This window comes from Belonocnema kinseyi, chromosome 1, assembly GCF_010883055.1.
Source record: "Belonocnema kinseyi isolate 2016_QV_RU_SX_M_011 chromosome 1, B_treatae_v1, whole genome shotgun sequence".
Lineage (NCBI taxonomy): Eukaryota > Metazoa > Arthropoda > Insecta > Hymenoptera > Cynipidae > Belonocnema > Belonocnema kinseyi.
In genome coordinates this window covers 121962831-121978406 of record NC_046657.1, presented here as the reverse complement: position 1 = coordinate 121978406, position 15576 = coordinate 121962831, and the positions used below count along the sequence as shown (strand labels likewise).

Genomic DNA, 15576 nt, shown 5'->3' with positions numbered 1-15576 from the left:
TGTATCAGCCTTGGAGGAGATTATGTTGAGAAATAAAAAAAAAAATTCTTAAAAACGTTGTTTTTCTTGGTGAGGCCGGAAACTTATCAATCCACCCTCGTAGCTCGTGTGTGCTTTTTTGTCAGAATGTTTCCAAATATTATTGATAAAAAAGAAAATGTTAATTGTAAATGTTTTGGAGCCAGGAGCCAACCTCAGCATTGAATTCTCATTTTACTCCATAAATACTACAATTACATTATTTCAAATCATTAGGGCCTATTCCGGCATTGAATCAAATTTGTATTCAGAGAAAAAATTGTTTAATTTCAATATCTTTTATGTAAGACGTTTTTTTTCAATGATGGTGTTAGAATGAAAAATAACACCTTATACAAAAACTATTGGAATTAGCCGATGTTCTACTGCGAATAAAGATTTAATTGAAAAGAGGACTAAGTCTTGATTATATAGAAAAGATCTAATTCTAGTATTTATGGAGTAAAATGAAAAAATCCAATTTTTAGCTTGGGTCTTGATTCCAACGCTCCTACGTCGAAAAAGAATCTGGAAACTTCTAACCTCGTGGTCGCGAAACGAAACGTATTCACACTGAATGGCGGCACGGCGAACATCTGATTCTTGCAATACGATTCCGGTTATTGTTGCTAATTTGTTTGCTAGCACTTTTGAAATTGCACTCCTTGATAATCAGGGCCTAATCCTCTTTTCAATTAAATATTTATTCGGAGTAGAACATTGGCTAATTTCAATAGTTTTTGTATAAGGTGTTTTTTTTTATTCTAACCTCAGCATTTGAAAGAAAATGTCTTAGATAAAATCTATTGAAATCAACCAATTTTTCAATCTGAATGAAAATTTGATTTAATGCAGGAATAGAGCCTAATCATTTAAAAAATATATAATTCTAGTATTTATGGAGTGAAATGAGAATTCAATTTTGAGGTTAGCTCCTTGTTCCAAAACAGTTACAATTAACATTTTCTTTTTAATCGATAATATTTGGAAACACTCCTCCAAAAAAGCACACAAGAGCTTCATTCCATTTTTCTTACATAAATCAGTATAGACTCGTGGCGGTCTAGGCTGGGACAGTATAGTGCCATGAATTATTTTCACACGGGAATTTTGACACAGAAAAAGTTTCGTAAATATTTTATTATCGATTTTGTAAAAAAAAATCAAAAAAATTCTGTTGAACTATTACTGAGGCCTATCGAAATGTGAAATGAACATCCTAAAAAAAGCAAACACTTTCGAGAAAACCGCTTATTAGTGATGCGGGGCGTTCTCAAAAAAGAAAATATGGACACACAAAGATTTGCATAACTTTATATTTTTCGAACTAATTAAAAAACAAAAAATCACATGAGAGCTATAACTTAGCTTTATTGAATAGTGAAAATAAAATACAAGAAAGATGAAATTACTTGATAAAAAAATGCCAAAGATGGATTTTAATCCACTTCTAAAGGGAACTGGACCATAATCTTCTATACAAATATGAGTTATAGGTTAAAAAAATAGTGTAGACCAATAACACAAATTTTTCGAAATTCAACACTAACGCCCTATTCAGTGGAAACAGGGGCGACAGAATACTTTCGCCCTATATATGGTGCTCAGAAAACCCTGGGGGAGAGGGGTAAATACAATTTTCGAAAATTGACAGCAAATTTTTTTATTCTAAGAAAATCGGATTTTATATGTAGTTTTGCAAAAACTGCCCTTCGTCTTGTGTTTCGCGAGATAAAATCGTTCATAAAAAATTCTAAATCAATGTCGTCCACAAAATTGTGAAATATATACAAAATTACAGTATTGTTTAATCTGATCAGCCCCATTGTTGGGGGATCATAGTTCTGCAAACGTTTAAAAAAAAAAATGTCGTTTTTTGTTCATGATGACCTAAGTATCGTCATGCACAAGCAAATGAATTTCATGAACTCCGGCAGAATATTTATCGCCGAATCGTTTTGCTGTAAAAAAAAACTGACAGCGACGTACGAAGTTGAAATTCCTCTTTGCAATTTTCGAGCTACACTCCGAAACATTTCTCGCTCGCATACTACACCAACTCCCATGCATGAAATTCCATTAATGGAATTTTTCAATGTATGCTGCCATGTATGCTTCATACATTTCGTATATGTTTCACTGCCCTTGAGTGCGGCCCTTAAATTATTTCAAATGATTAGATGATTTCTACACAAAAGCTCAAGAGCAATGACATAAACAGTTCTAAGCATTTCTCTATTTTTTAATACGCATATAATTCTCCTCTCTTTAACTTGCATGGTAATTGATTTTTACCGGTTATTGAATGAGACCGCTACCTATTCTGTTTTTTTCTTACTATTGGTGCACCGCGGAAAAAGAGAGGACGAACGAACGAGCTTGGATAAATAATCAAACCTCTAGCTAGTTCTCCGTAGGACGAGTTGTAGGTTTCTGGTAAAGACGGGTGGTTTCTCAATTGCTATTCGAGAAATGAGCGTCTCTAGCCTATCGGGCTTGTGATATTGAATAAATATATAATATCTTGCAAGAACGAGCATATTATACTTCAATTATACAGAGAGCGAACATATTTTAGTGGTATTTAATTAATACGCCGGTAGCAGTGAACTTTCAATATATTAAAAAGAAAAGAAAAACTTCATAAAGAATTTTGCAGTTTCACAGAAAAAACTCTGGGATCAATTTTGTTGCAGGTAATTTCAAAATGGTGTTCCATCTCTCTCGTAGTTGAAGTACAAAACTCGTCAATTTTTTCCGCAAAACTGTAAAAATAATTCACAGTAGGTGAAATTTCGTACCCCAAGTTCGAGGAAAACGATACCTTGTGAAGCAGTAGCATTCCCACTGCCGAGACTAATTTTTGTTGTAGGTATATGGTGCTCTTAAATTAGTGTTAGATTTACACTTTGTTTTTACTGTGTTCTACAGAATTTCTGTAAAATAGAATATATCCACACACACTTCCGTACTTGATTTTCTAAAACTGCGGACTGTCATCTTTACCGGATTTCAGGGTAAATATTATCTGCAACAAAAATTAACCTTGGTGCAAAATCTTTACGCTGCCATATCGAGTATTCTTCTGAGTTCACCTTTAGGGCCTGGGCAATTAGAAATCTTCCGCTTGCAAACAGCAACACATCATATGTGTACATTTAATACAGCATCACTAAAGATAAAACAACCGATTGATTTCTTTCGCGGTTCGATTAAATATGTATAATAGTTTGTAGGGACGAGCAAATTCACCCTAAACTTTGACAATAGAGTTACTTACGCTCGGTAACTAACACTTGCGGCCACTAGGAGCACTACTTACAGCTAGTGGCTGCGACATCTGCTATTTGCTTTATATCATTGTGTGATAATACTGTATTAAGGTATATAAAGTTTTATTTTAGAAATTCCAGGTATGTATGTGGCATTTCATTGTCCAAATAAAGAAGCCCTGGCTTCCCGAATAGCAAACAACCACGAAAACTGTAAATAATACTTTGTGTCCGCGTACAATGACACTCCTAACTCACGGGCTTATTTACTGTTTACTTATGCGAATAGATAATAGCAGACAGTTTAGTTTCCTGCAAGGTTATTTATATTCTAACTATATCAGTAGTTGTAAATACAATAATACGTGCAACAAAATTTACTCTCGGTTTTTCCTGTATTAGATTTCTTTATTTTATGGTGGCTATATTATGTGCTAATTTGAATATCATTCGCGAAATCAACTTGTAGTTGTCGTTGTCGCTATTTTAATGCTCGAACGTGCCTGCTGAATACCGCAGTAAACTCGATTCAATTCCGATTCGTTGGTGACAAACGTGAGAACGCCATATGGCGAATTGGAAGTGCATGAAAGGACAACGAGGAAACCGTGACTGACAAATGCGAATGCGAGACACACTAGTCGACAAGTTTAAACTAGAGCACTTTACCGCCGTCGTTAATTGTACGAAATACTTATGCTGAACAACGCTGTACTCGACCGTGATAATTGCATCACTTCGAAACCCATGAGAGATTGAGAGGTCCACAATAATTTGCCGTTCAAGCCATTCAAATTCTACTATCAAAGTTCTATCAATAGTATTAGGTATTTCCGCTCAATCAACAGCTAACTTCACTTCGTAGATTGCTGAGGGGCAAACAAGGGACCAAATGCATGGGATTCAGTTTATTTTTGCCCTGTTTTGCTAATATCTTCGTAAAAGATGATTATTTCTGTATGAGTGTATTTAAAAAAAAGTTTTTATTTTTTAATTACTATTTAATTAAATAATAAGACATTATAATTATTATTCATTGCAAAGATATTACAGAAATAAAGTTTTCTTTCATGCATCTGATCCATAGTTTTCCTTTCAGCAATCTACGAAGTGCAGTAAGCTGTTGAACGAAGTGAAAATACCTAATGAAAAGCTTCTTATGATTTCTAACTTACGAGTACATAAATGTAAGAATTAATTTCGATCCGATTTGTACGCTTTTTAAGAATAAAACAGAAGTAAATTTAAAACAGATTTGTGTAAACCATAATTTACAGACAAGCGCACATTTACAAGGTGGCAAAACTGGCGGTAGCGGGCACCAGGATTTTCCGACACATCTTCACTTTTTTTCACTGTGAAATAGAAAAAATTATAAAAAATATTATTATTTGAAAGATTTTAAAAGATTATAATATATAATGTTCTTCAAAATCTTTCAATCACATTGCGCACATTCAAGATAATATATTTCCATTCGTTGTCCGCGTAATTTTGTCTCGCGGCTTTTTCTGTCCTTTCAATTTAAAAGTTTATTATGGTATACTTCAGGTTCGCTTCCACCGCAATGTTTTGAACTCGATTTCCAAGTTATTACTTTTGCACTTTAGATTAAAATCATCAAGTTTAACAACCGTGATGCACAATTTTAAGTTCGTTAGTTTTTAACGTCTTTGTTTCAGGATATTAATTTCAGAATACTTCAATTCTAAACGAAATTTGGAACTGCTTAATTTGTAACGGTTCAACTAAGCTTGAATTCATTATTTTTAAAAATTAGAATTAAAAGGCGTATAAGTTTTAATGTTTTTAGAATGCTTGAACTTTGAAGGTTTGATATCTAAAAATCTTCAATTTTGTCGGTGAAAATTGTAGAGAATGTGTTTTTTTTTGTACAGATATCTAATTTTTTAACATTAAAATTTATCTTGATGCCACCTGATATGATACTTCTGAATAATTGTTACCATAGTTAAAATTTATATAATTTGTTTAGTAATTTGTTATAAAAAATTCAGATCCTGTCAAAAGAATGTATCTAAATCAGATAAAAAAGGTGGATCTGCAGATCCTTCTTTCTTATGAATGAGCCAATTCTGTTAATTATACGGTAGTACAAAAATTATAAAAATGTATGAGCAAATTCTGTTAATTATACGGGAATACAAAAACTATAAAAATGTTTAAATAATTTTTTTTAAAGCAAGTTTTTTTTATACATTAAGCATTGTTTTCCTATATAATCAGGTTCGCATTCAATTTAGGTTGCAATATATATTTTTGCAGAAGTGATAAAACATAACTTCATCGTTTAAAAAAATAACAACTACTTGTTAGCCCCTCATATATATGCAATTCTATGAGAATGAGCGCTAAATTTAAGTTTTAGTTTATGGCACAATAATGTGTACGAAATTGTGTAATAAAAATCAGTTATAACATCATTATTTAATTAAAAACCTATTTTCCGTTGAATTTCCCAGTCACTGTGTCAGTTGATTCGAACTAGGAAGTCTACTAAAGTGCTCACCCTCAATTTGATTTCACTTTTTGGGCTAAACTCACCCTTTAATATTTTCTAATCATTACTGGAGAAATGTAATTTCCAGTGAAATTAATACTTTAAAAAAGCAGCCTAAAATTTTTTTAGACTAACATTATGTGATTCGATTGCGGTCGAATATTGATTTCGTAACAATTATCCCCTTAAACAAGTGTTAACAACCCTCTGTTGCTAACATACGCAAAAATTCATGATTTTTACCCAAGTTAAATTCAATTTCAAAATAATTATTCAAGTGGTATTAAAAATACAACACTTTATGTTCTATTATATTCCGTTTCAGATTTAAAGAGGGCAAGCTACCCTTAATTCTCATTTTCATTATCTGGAACAACTGGAACAGTTACAGTTTAATGCTCGTAGTAAAAAATTATCTTGAGTACAGAAAACATTCAGGAGATGGAAAACATTGCAGTCTATCGGCATAAGGCACCCCCATTCTGATTCGAAGGTCTTACACCACCCTCTGAGCACGATTCACATTTAAGAAGTATTTTAAATGTTGCAAATTATTAATTGTAGCAAACAAAATTCTACGAAAATTTATTTGATTTATTTCTTACAATATTTTGTGAAAAATAAAATTGTTTTACGGTAGTTACATATATTCTATGAGATATTATTTTTCATATTTATTACATGTTACGTGCACCTGCTCGTAAAACTGTCATACCTAAACTACAATAAACTTCCACCTATTCTAACGGCTGTGAAGCATAAACAACCAATTATTCTACGGCTGGTGGGATCCCTACCTCTACCGCGAGTCGGCAAGTTATTTTTATTAAGCGTCATTCATTGGCTGCCCCGTTCATGTATCTATAAGGGCGCTGTAAGCAACTGTTTTAGCTGCACATGTGTCGAGAAGCGCGGGTCTATTTTAAATCAATAAATACAGCTAATAATGATACAGATAAATACACTCGACTTTAAGTGTAGCAACTGCGGTTTATTATTTCCTAAAATTGCTGGCCCACGCAGTTTCTCAGCCCAAGCAGAGAGAAAGATGGTCCCAATATGCGCTGTTTGTAAAAGTCGCGAGCCTTTGTAGCATCATGCATGCCAGTGTTTTCGCAGTGTTTTTGTTTACGTACGCCAATTCGTGAAATAAAAATCAATATAATATAATCAAAAAACGGTTCAAATATTGTGCGGAATAGTGACATGCTAAGTAACTAGCAATATTAACTTTTAAGTGTTGATGTTCGGACTCTACGTTAAAATTTCCAGTAGAAACTTACAGAGTGATCGCAATACTTTTCTTTGCAGCGTTCAAAATTTAAAAAAATGTCATTAACTTCAGCTGAAGATAACTTCAAACGCATTTGTAATAGCTCAAGTAGTATGTTGTGCGCGAAGTTTAAAAATAAAATTAAAAATTGGCAAATAAATTTAAATACATGTATGTAATAATTTATTTGTCTAATTTCACACAAATTTAATACCTTCTCCGATAAGAATGATTTGAAAAGTGAGAATTGAAACAAATCCTTCACCTATAGTCCTATGGTTTCCACCATAGTATTGCGATGTTTCGGCGACTAGAATAATAATTTTGGTATCAAAATGTTCGGAAAAGAATATACTATTCAGATGCACAAGACAATTTTATCATTTCAAGTTTAAAATGTTTAACGAAAGTATAATGTTTAGAGGCAATTCTCACCTTGACAATTAACAACATTTTCTACTGAGGCGAATGCTTTTCTATCGAGCAGTACAACAAATTTCTATTGGTGCTAGCCTCGGAAAATATTCTATCACACTTACGCGTATTAAATAAAACGTACAGACCATAGAACCTCGGAAGTTTCCGTTTAAACATGGATTTTCCACAAGGTTCCATTGGCTCTTATACAGCTTTGAATTTTCAATAGGCCTCCACTTACCAAACCGCGAATTTGAAAAATTCTCAAGGATAAGCTATTTTGAAATTTATAGTGCTTTTAAGACTAAACTAACGGCCTTCGATTGTAGATAAAAAATTGATAAAAATCTAATTTCACCTACAGTAGATAGTTAATCCTCATTTCTGTGGATGATCGTTAAAACGATTACAGGCCGATCGCAAAGCCTTTCTTCAAATGCGCGCTGCCGGCGCCGCTGATTCGAATTCCGAGCGTCGCATGGCGTATCCGCTCACAGTCAGGTAAAAGCAAAAACGAGGTTCAACATAACATTTATATTGCAATTATGCACTTATCTTCGATTTTTTTGAATTTAGAAGTGAATTTTGAAGAAAGTGTTAAGATAAAATTTTTCATTTTTTTGTTTATTTAATTTTTATGATAATGCAAACAGCGAAAAAAGTGTTGATTTTTTAATTTTATTTTCTACCTCTTAGAACAAATTTTTCTTAAAATTCCACCAAATTATTTTCAATGCATAGAGAATTAGGACAGAAAAATATATTCTTAGCTCGTAAATTTAATTGTTATAAACAAATACTATTAATAAATAATTTTTATCGGGGGATATTTGTCTTCAAAGTATGTTTCTGCTCTAAAAATGTTAGATTTGACCATGAGGATACGTGGCCATTGCAATTTAAAACAGAATGTTATTAATTAATTTTGAAAGCAAATCGTTTTTGTCTAACCTTTATGAAATAATATTGTCAATGATGTTGTCTGAAAAATCATACTGTGCATTAATATTTTTCAATTAGATAAGCAAATCATATACACAAATTCATATTTTAGACGGTTTTGAAGGAAAAAAAATCGTTTTATTCTTCTTAATTTGCTGAAATTATATTGTCGATGATGATTTTTCAACAAATTCCGCTACAAAAAGAATTCTTTTTTCTTCTGATCTTGATTAAATTACACATTCAATGATATCTTATAGTAAAGTCTTACCAAGCATCGCTAATCGCTTATTTTATTAATAAATCATATAAAAAGGTGTACACTGCAGATATTCACAAGCAGAAAGAAATCGTTTTTTCTTTTATACTATTTTTCAAACTATATTGAAAATAAATTATACAGATTGAACTTTGATGTGCCTTACTATTTGTTTACTTTATAAACAAATTAGATAAAAAAAAGGTACATTTTAAGTGTGTATAGGCCGAAAACATCGTTCTCTCGTCTAGTCTTGTCCAAATTATATTGCGAATGATATTCTCTGACTACATTTTGTGATAAAATGGAATTCGTAAAAGCAATGAACAAATTATATAAAAAATACACATTGCAGATGTTTATAAGCAGAAAAAATTTTTCTTTCTTGTAGTCATGTTAAAATTATGTTGGAAATGTTTTTTTTCACATTAACTGTTGCCGAATAATAGAAGTTATATGTTTGTAAACAATTTTAATTTGTTTATTCGGCAATTTTTCTTTTCAAATCCCTTGCCAATAATGTATGAAAAAAGGACTTATAAGAATACAAGAATACCGCTATTATTCTGTTATTTCAACATATTGTAAATACAATGAAATACTCTTTCTTTTTGTTCACAAATGCCTAAACTTTACATTTTTTATATAATTTGTTTATAGAACGAATAATTGGCACTTGTCAAAACCTTTTCTAATAACATAATTGTAAATTTGCTTATATAATCTGTTCATAAAATTAAGAAACAATAATGTATAGTCAAATTTGTTCAGAAAATATCATTGGCAATATAATTTCAGCAAGGTCGGAAGAAAAAAGATTTCTTCCTGCTTCAAAACAAGAAAACTGTGCACTTGCGTATACAATAAACAAATAAATAATGAATTGTAACATTTTTTGAGAAAACATTGTTGGTAATATAATTACCGAAATATTAGAAGAAAAACGATTTTATTCTGCTTATAAATGTTTGCGATGTACAATTGTTCATACACGTTGTTTATAGCATTAATTAATAAGATTTTGCCATAAATTTCAATTGGCACGTATCATTCTGACGATGAAAGCAAACAATTTTAGAGCAAAAATTTATTTTTTAGCACGAATATCCCCTGATGTCCCTTATTTATTAATACTATTTGCTTATAACAATTGTGTGTACAAGTTAAATTTTTTATTCTGTCTTATACCTTTACACATTGAATTCAAGTGATGCTGTTTGCATTAAGATGAAAGCTAAATAAACAAGAAATTAATAAATCTACTCCTATCATTTGCTGAGAAAGTTAGTCCTATATTATTGATTTTTGTTTTTCGATTTCACCGCACTTCGCGGCGTGTCGATGTGATCTCAGGTACTAAATTGATAATATCCAAACTGAGTCACATTGACGTACGAACTGAACTTAAAAATCAAATATAATGTTCAAATAAAAGAACTGATAGTTAACCCCTTTTCATTGGAAATCACTAAAATTCTGTAGTTCTTTACATATCTTTAGCCATTTTCGAGTTATTTAAAATTTTAGAAATTTTGAATTATTAGATTTTAAAAGATCTGTGTTAAAAAGCTTTAAAAATGTTATCAATTTTGGGGTTCCGTAAATTATTGCCGAGATTCTATGATATTTTGAGAAACGCAATTCGCAATCATTAAACCAAGTTACAGAGAAATTCGTCAAAAAATTAAATTTTTTCCACTTTTGGTTGCTTCTAGCCCTCTGCATTGTGCGATTGCGTGTTTACCTTGATTTGGTTATATCGTCATTAAATTTCAAAGATGGAAAATGGTAGCAAATAGCCTGATGATAGTTGTATTTCTTATGTACTTAGTTATTATTATGACCACTCTAATCAGGAAAAAACCATTGCAATTTTCATATTCATATCATTATGAACAAGTTTTTTTCGAACAGTTGTTTAAGAAATCGCACATAAAAAAAAGAAATTTCTTTAGTACGCAGAGCTCAAGGCAGTTGCTAAAACATCGTAAAATTAGAAAAAAAGTTGCTTTAGGTTAGCTACCCAGAAAAAACGTTGAAGTTGGTGTTTAGACACTTTCAGGGGTGCTGCAAGACACTGTGAAGTGGTTTAAAATGAGGAAAACAGTTTGTAACTGCGTTGACTACTACATTTTAAGAGTGACAGAACGGAACTGGATGACCAACAAAATGTGAACTTTTCAGATTGCGTAAGACCCTTTGGTAATATCGAAAACATTATTTAAAGGTTAAACAACATTCTACTCCCAAGCTTGAGTGATGCTAATTTAAAGGCAAAAAATGTTGTTCAAAAAAAGTAATTCACGATCGATAAAATAGATCTGGAAATTGATAATCTCGAAATGGCACTAAAACAATATTGAGCAGATTGATGTACAAAAAAAATTAATCAATTGTGAGAAGAAAGCTGAGAATTTAAAAATTAAAATTTCATGGGTTTGCACAATCGGATTTGGATATGGATTAAACAGCTAATTTTTAATTTTTTGTAAAATCGGAAGCTTACTTCCGAGATATAAGGATACTGAATAAGAATAAAGTGTGTAATCAAACATAAATTATCCTGTTTTGAGAAAACTAAAATTAAAGATTGCTTTATCATATCAAAGCTTACATTTTTTCTGAAAATCCCCCATCCCCCTCCCAAAAAAAAGAGAAAATATATTTCATTTTAATTAACCCTCTAGCGCCCTTAAAACTTTCTTTTTTCTGAATTTTGAGATATTTAGGCATATTGTTCCTATGGCGGAGTGTATAAAAAACTAAAATTCCAGCTCATTACCGTCATGACTTTCATGTAAATTCTTGCGTTAAAAATTTCTCTTCGTCTAAAAGTCATATTTAAAAAAACTCAAATCTTCCAAACGTTACATATATGTCACTGTGGGCAGTAGAGGGTTAAAAGATAATATTGTCAATAAATATAAATGCTTAAAGATTGAAAAAATTATTGATACGTTACAATTTTAACGAAAATTTAATGCGTGTAAAATATATTTTATCAAACAATAAGATTTCTAGAACATCAATCCACTACAATGTTTATTTGATTTTTTAGGAATTTGTAATCTTTAATTTTAAAAGTTGAAGGTTACTTCACCGCCTTTATACACTTGATATTCTCAAGCGAAACTTAAAATTGTTTACGTACAGCTAGAATCGCGATTTTGCACTAATTAGAAAGTTAGCATAACACCAATCCTGTCTTGCGAATAAGAATCCTCTATAAACGAAAGCGGCACGTATATTCTCAACTTTCGCGTAAGAATCTTATAGCTCCGATTTGCTTCGGTTCAGGTCGGAGTATTGTTGGAGTAACATCACTGCAGGATAACCCAATTCGCTATTAACTATATGTAGAATGCTCGCTGGCATAAATGAACCTGCAATTTTTAAATTCTAAATATTAGATAAATATAAAATAATTCTACTCCATATAACCAATTTTTAAACAATCGAAATCATTTCCTCCATTACGCGCACAGTAAATGCGAATTCGCAGGTACGTTGAGAGACGATCTAGGGATTTATCATAGTAAACTTTTTGGCGATTTGAATTTGTCTCTTGAGCCGACCTAATTTAGTTACTATTAGTATTTTTATAATATTGTTGCCGATTTCCAGGACATTCATAATTTGTGGAGAAAGTTAACAAAACATGATAAAATAATTTTTTTAAATAAGTGTGGTATGTATAGTCATTAGCGTTTTCGAGTCGAGAAAAATAATTATTGACCCTTAATTAAAATAACAAATTTTATTTCTTTAAAATTTCGCTCTGAAAACTATGTAACCTTTAAAATATATGAATATAAATCCACATATATTGTGCTTAAGTGTTCAATATTTTATAGAAACAGCATAATTCCAAGCTTATAGATTCAATGATTCGATAATATTGGATAACCAGCTAGATAGTGTCCTGTATGTGATTCTATTTGAATTCTCCCCCCCCCCCTCGCTCACCCTGGTGTTTTAAAGTACAAAAATTGTTTCATCATTGAAGAATCATCTGAAATGGATTTCTCAATTGGATATTTAGTCATTATTTTACTCTGATAAATTACTGCATATACTCTGGTGTTTTTAAAGATAGTTTTACATTATAAAATCATGTGGCCGATGTTCTTGTGTATAATTCAATTTTAAATTTTCCATAAATCAGCCAAAATCTACCTATCATCTAATAGTGACGCGGGAGTGTCTCTTGGCCGATAAAAAATTTATAATATGTAGTAAGTTCTTTTTCTATAAATGTCTAGTCTGTTTTAGGTTTGTTCTCAGTATTCCCTGTGCTTTGTCTGGAACCATCTCTTAATGGCCATCTCGATGCAGCCAGATGCTACTCCCAGTACAGTTTTCGGTCCTAGGTTTTTACTTGCTACGCCGCCTTTCGCTAACTGGTCCACCTTTCGTTGACTTGACCCCCGTGTGACCAGAAATCTATATGAGATCCGCGTACTTTCCTGCAAGTTGGTTTAATGCCTTTTTGCATTCGTAAACCAACTCTGATGTAATGTCTGATTTTACAACTGCATTTAATGTCGCTTGACTGTCCGAGCAGATTGAGATCTTCCTATGAGCAGACTTTTCTTTCAAGAATATCTCAGCAAAGCGAAAAGTGGCCAAAACTTTCGCCTGAAAAACGGTGGCATGCCGTCCAAGGGGGAACCCTATTCCCCTTCATGCAACATTTGTGTACCAAATTTTCCCATGAAGGAGCGGATTACACTTGGCTTTTCCCCTAAACGCTAGCGCTTGTGATATTCCCAGACTGTTTTGTATTTTTTATAGTTTTTCGCGGTGCCTCTATACGACGGCCATTATCCATTATGAACTAAATCTAAAGCAAAATAACCAGAAATTAGAACACTGTGTGGTTCCAGTTAGACAAAGCAAGAGCAAACAGTAACCCTAAAATTGATCTGACCAACATCACAGCTTCAGATGGTTCAAGTGTTTTGAAAAGTTACAAGTACCTAGAAAGCTCCAAGTCCGGATAAAGTGCCCAACTTCTGGTACAAGCAACTGCCAAATGTGTATTCTGCGTTGGGAAGGTGCTTTCAGAATAGCATCCATCACCCAGATCTAACGCCAAGCTTTATGCTAAAAAGTAAAACGTACATCTTGCCTGAAAAACCAGTCGCAGGGCAGTAAATATTTCGTCACCATAGATAGTGTGGCTATAACGCAAACTCGTAAAAAGCAAAGAAACTTACCTATTTCATACATTGACTACAAGCAAGCGTTTCCTTCCGTGCGACATGACTATTTGCAATGAAGCTTCGGGGTACAAGAATCAAGTACTATGATCATGGAAAACCAAGGATAACTAGATTAATACGCATTGAAACAATATCTTCCAAATGTACTTCTTTAGTGCATTACGTTTCTGTTTAGCGTTAAGCCCATTAAGCAAAACACTAAATAGCATGTCCAATGAGTTTCGAATACTATGCTATTTCGGGTCAGAAACTGCCGTAAGTGATAGATTTCAAAAAGCAGTTTTACAATGATATTCACATTGAGTTCGTACTAGATCAATGCAGAATAGTGTATTTAACCATAGAATAATAAGTGCCCACAGAACTAGAGAGCGATTTCGAGAATGACATCGAGACAATTGGTGTGAAGCTCGAAAGAAGGTGATTTTTCGGGATGTTTTTTTTTACGAAAATGAAGTGACATATGCAGTTTATTTGATAGGTATATTTGAGGTTACATTTTAACAATATTAAAAAAGAACTTAGAAAAAGTTAGAAAATGGCGGAGTGATCTACAAGTGAACTGAAGCGTGCCGCTGATGAATTGGTCCGATTGTGTATATGATAGCGTCCGCAATTCTCAACTGGAACAGAAGTTCTTTTTATTTTTTTTATGTGCTATTTTTACTCTATATGAATCTCAATTAACTAGTAGAAACAAAAAATAAATTTATTTTTAACGTTTTGAACCCAAAAATGAAATTTTCACTCAACATTTTAATCATTTTTTGTGTGTTCAATAAGAAAAACAAATGAAATTGCATAAAACTGTGGTTTATATAGAACGGTTTTCAATACTATGCAAAATGAAATTTGCATCAAGTCGACAGGTCACATAGTTTTTACGCAATAGTATACATAAGTTGCAAAAAAATGATTTGGAGAAAACACGTTTTAAAGTTTTTGAAGTTGAAACTTCGTAGAAATGTTTACAGAGAGTTTTACGACAGATTGAGCTATGAAAAAAATTGAGGGAATGACAAAGCACCGAATGCACCAGAATAAATCGGCGATTGAAGGAGTAGTTCTACTACGACCTAGAGGGAGTAGGGACAATGTAGATGTCAGCAAACTCTAAAAGTCACAAGTAATATAGTTGCGATACTATTCTAGCAGCAAACGAGATTTTCTGACTTACAACACCATTTGTAAAGCGAATCTTCATTAGACACCCTTGAATTTGTCTGAAGAGGAGGACTTGACTATTGGGTCAGAACCATAAAGGATTGAGAAACTCAATGAAGAAAAAAAATCGTTCACGGTGGACACCCCAAATCTGTAGGAAAACAGGAAGGCATCTAAACGTGAGACATCTAATATTTGGCTAAAAAAGGGCATCCTGCTCATGAAACGGAACGGTTCGTCATTGCGATTCAGGGAAGGGGTTTTAGCGCTAGAAATGATCACAAACACGTATTACATCAAGACGTATTTGACCAGTTCCGGTTATCTGGAAATAATAACGAATCCATTTAACACATTATTGGTGGCTGTCGCACTCTGGCTCAAAGAGAATACAGTCTGTCAAGTTAAAGCGTGGGTGGCTTTACTCGCAGTCGGTAAGGTGTATCGACATGATTTTGGTGTCAAAATATTAAGAAGAGCTCCCT

General features: G+C 32.5%; 1 protein-coding gene across 8 annotated transcripts in view; it reads left to right on the top strand.

The window, feature by feature from the left end:
- The window catches only part of LOC117166852, a 651449-nt gene that overhangs the window by 593767 nt on the left and 42106 nt on the right, over window positions 1-15576 (top strand). The gene's annotated exons all lie outside the window — the stretch shown is intronic.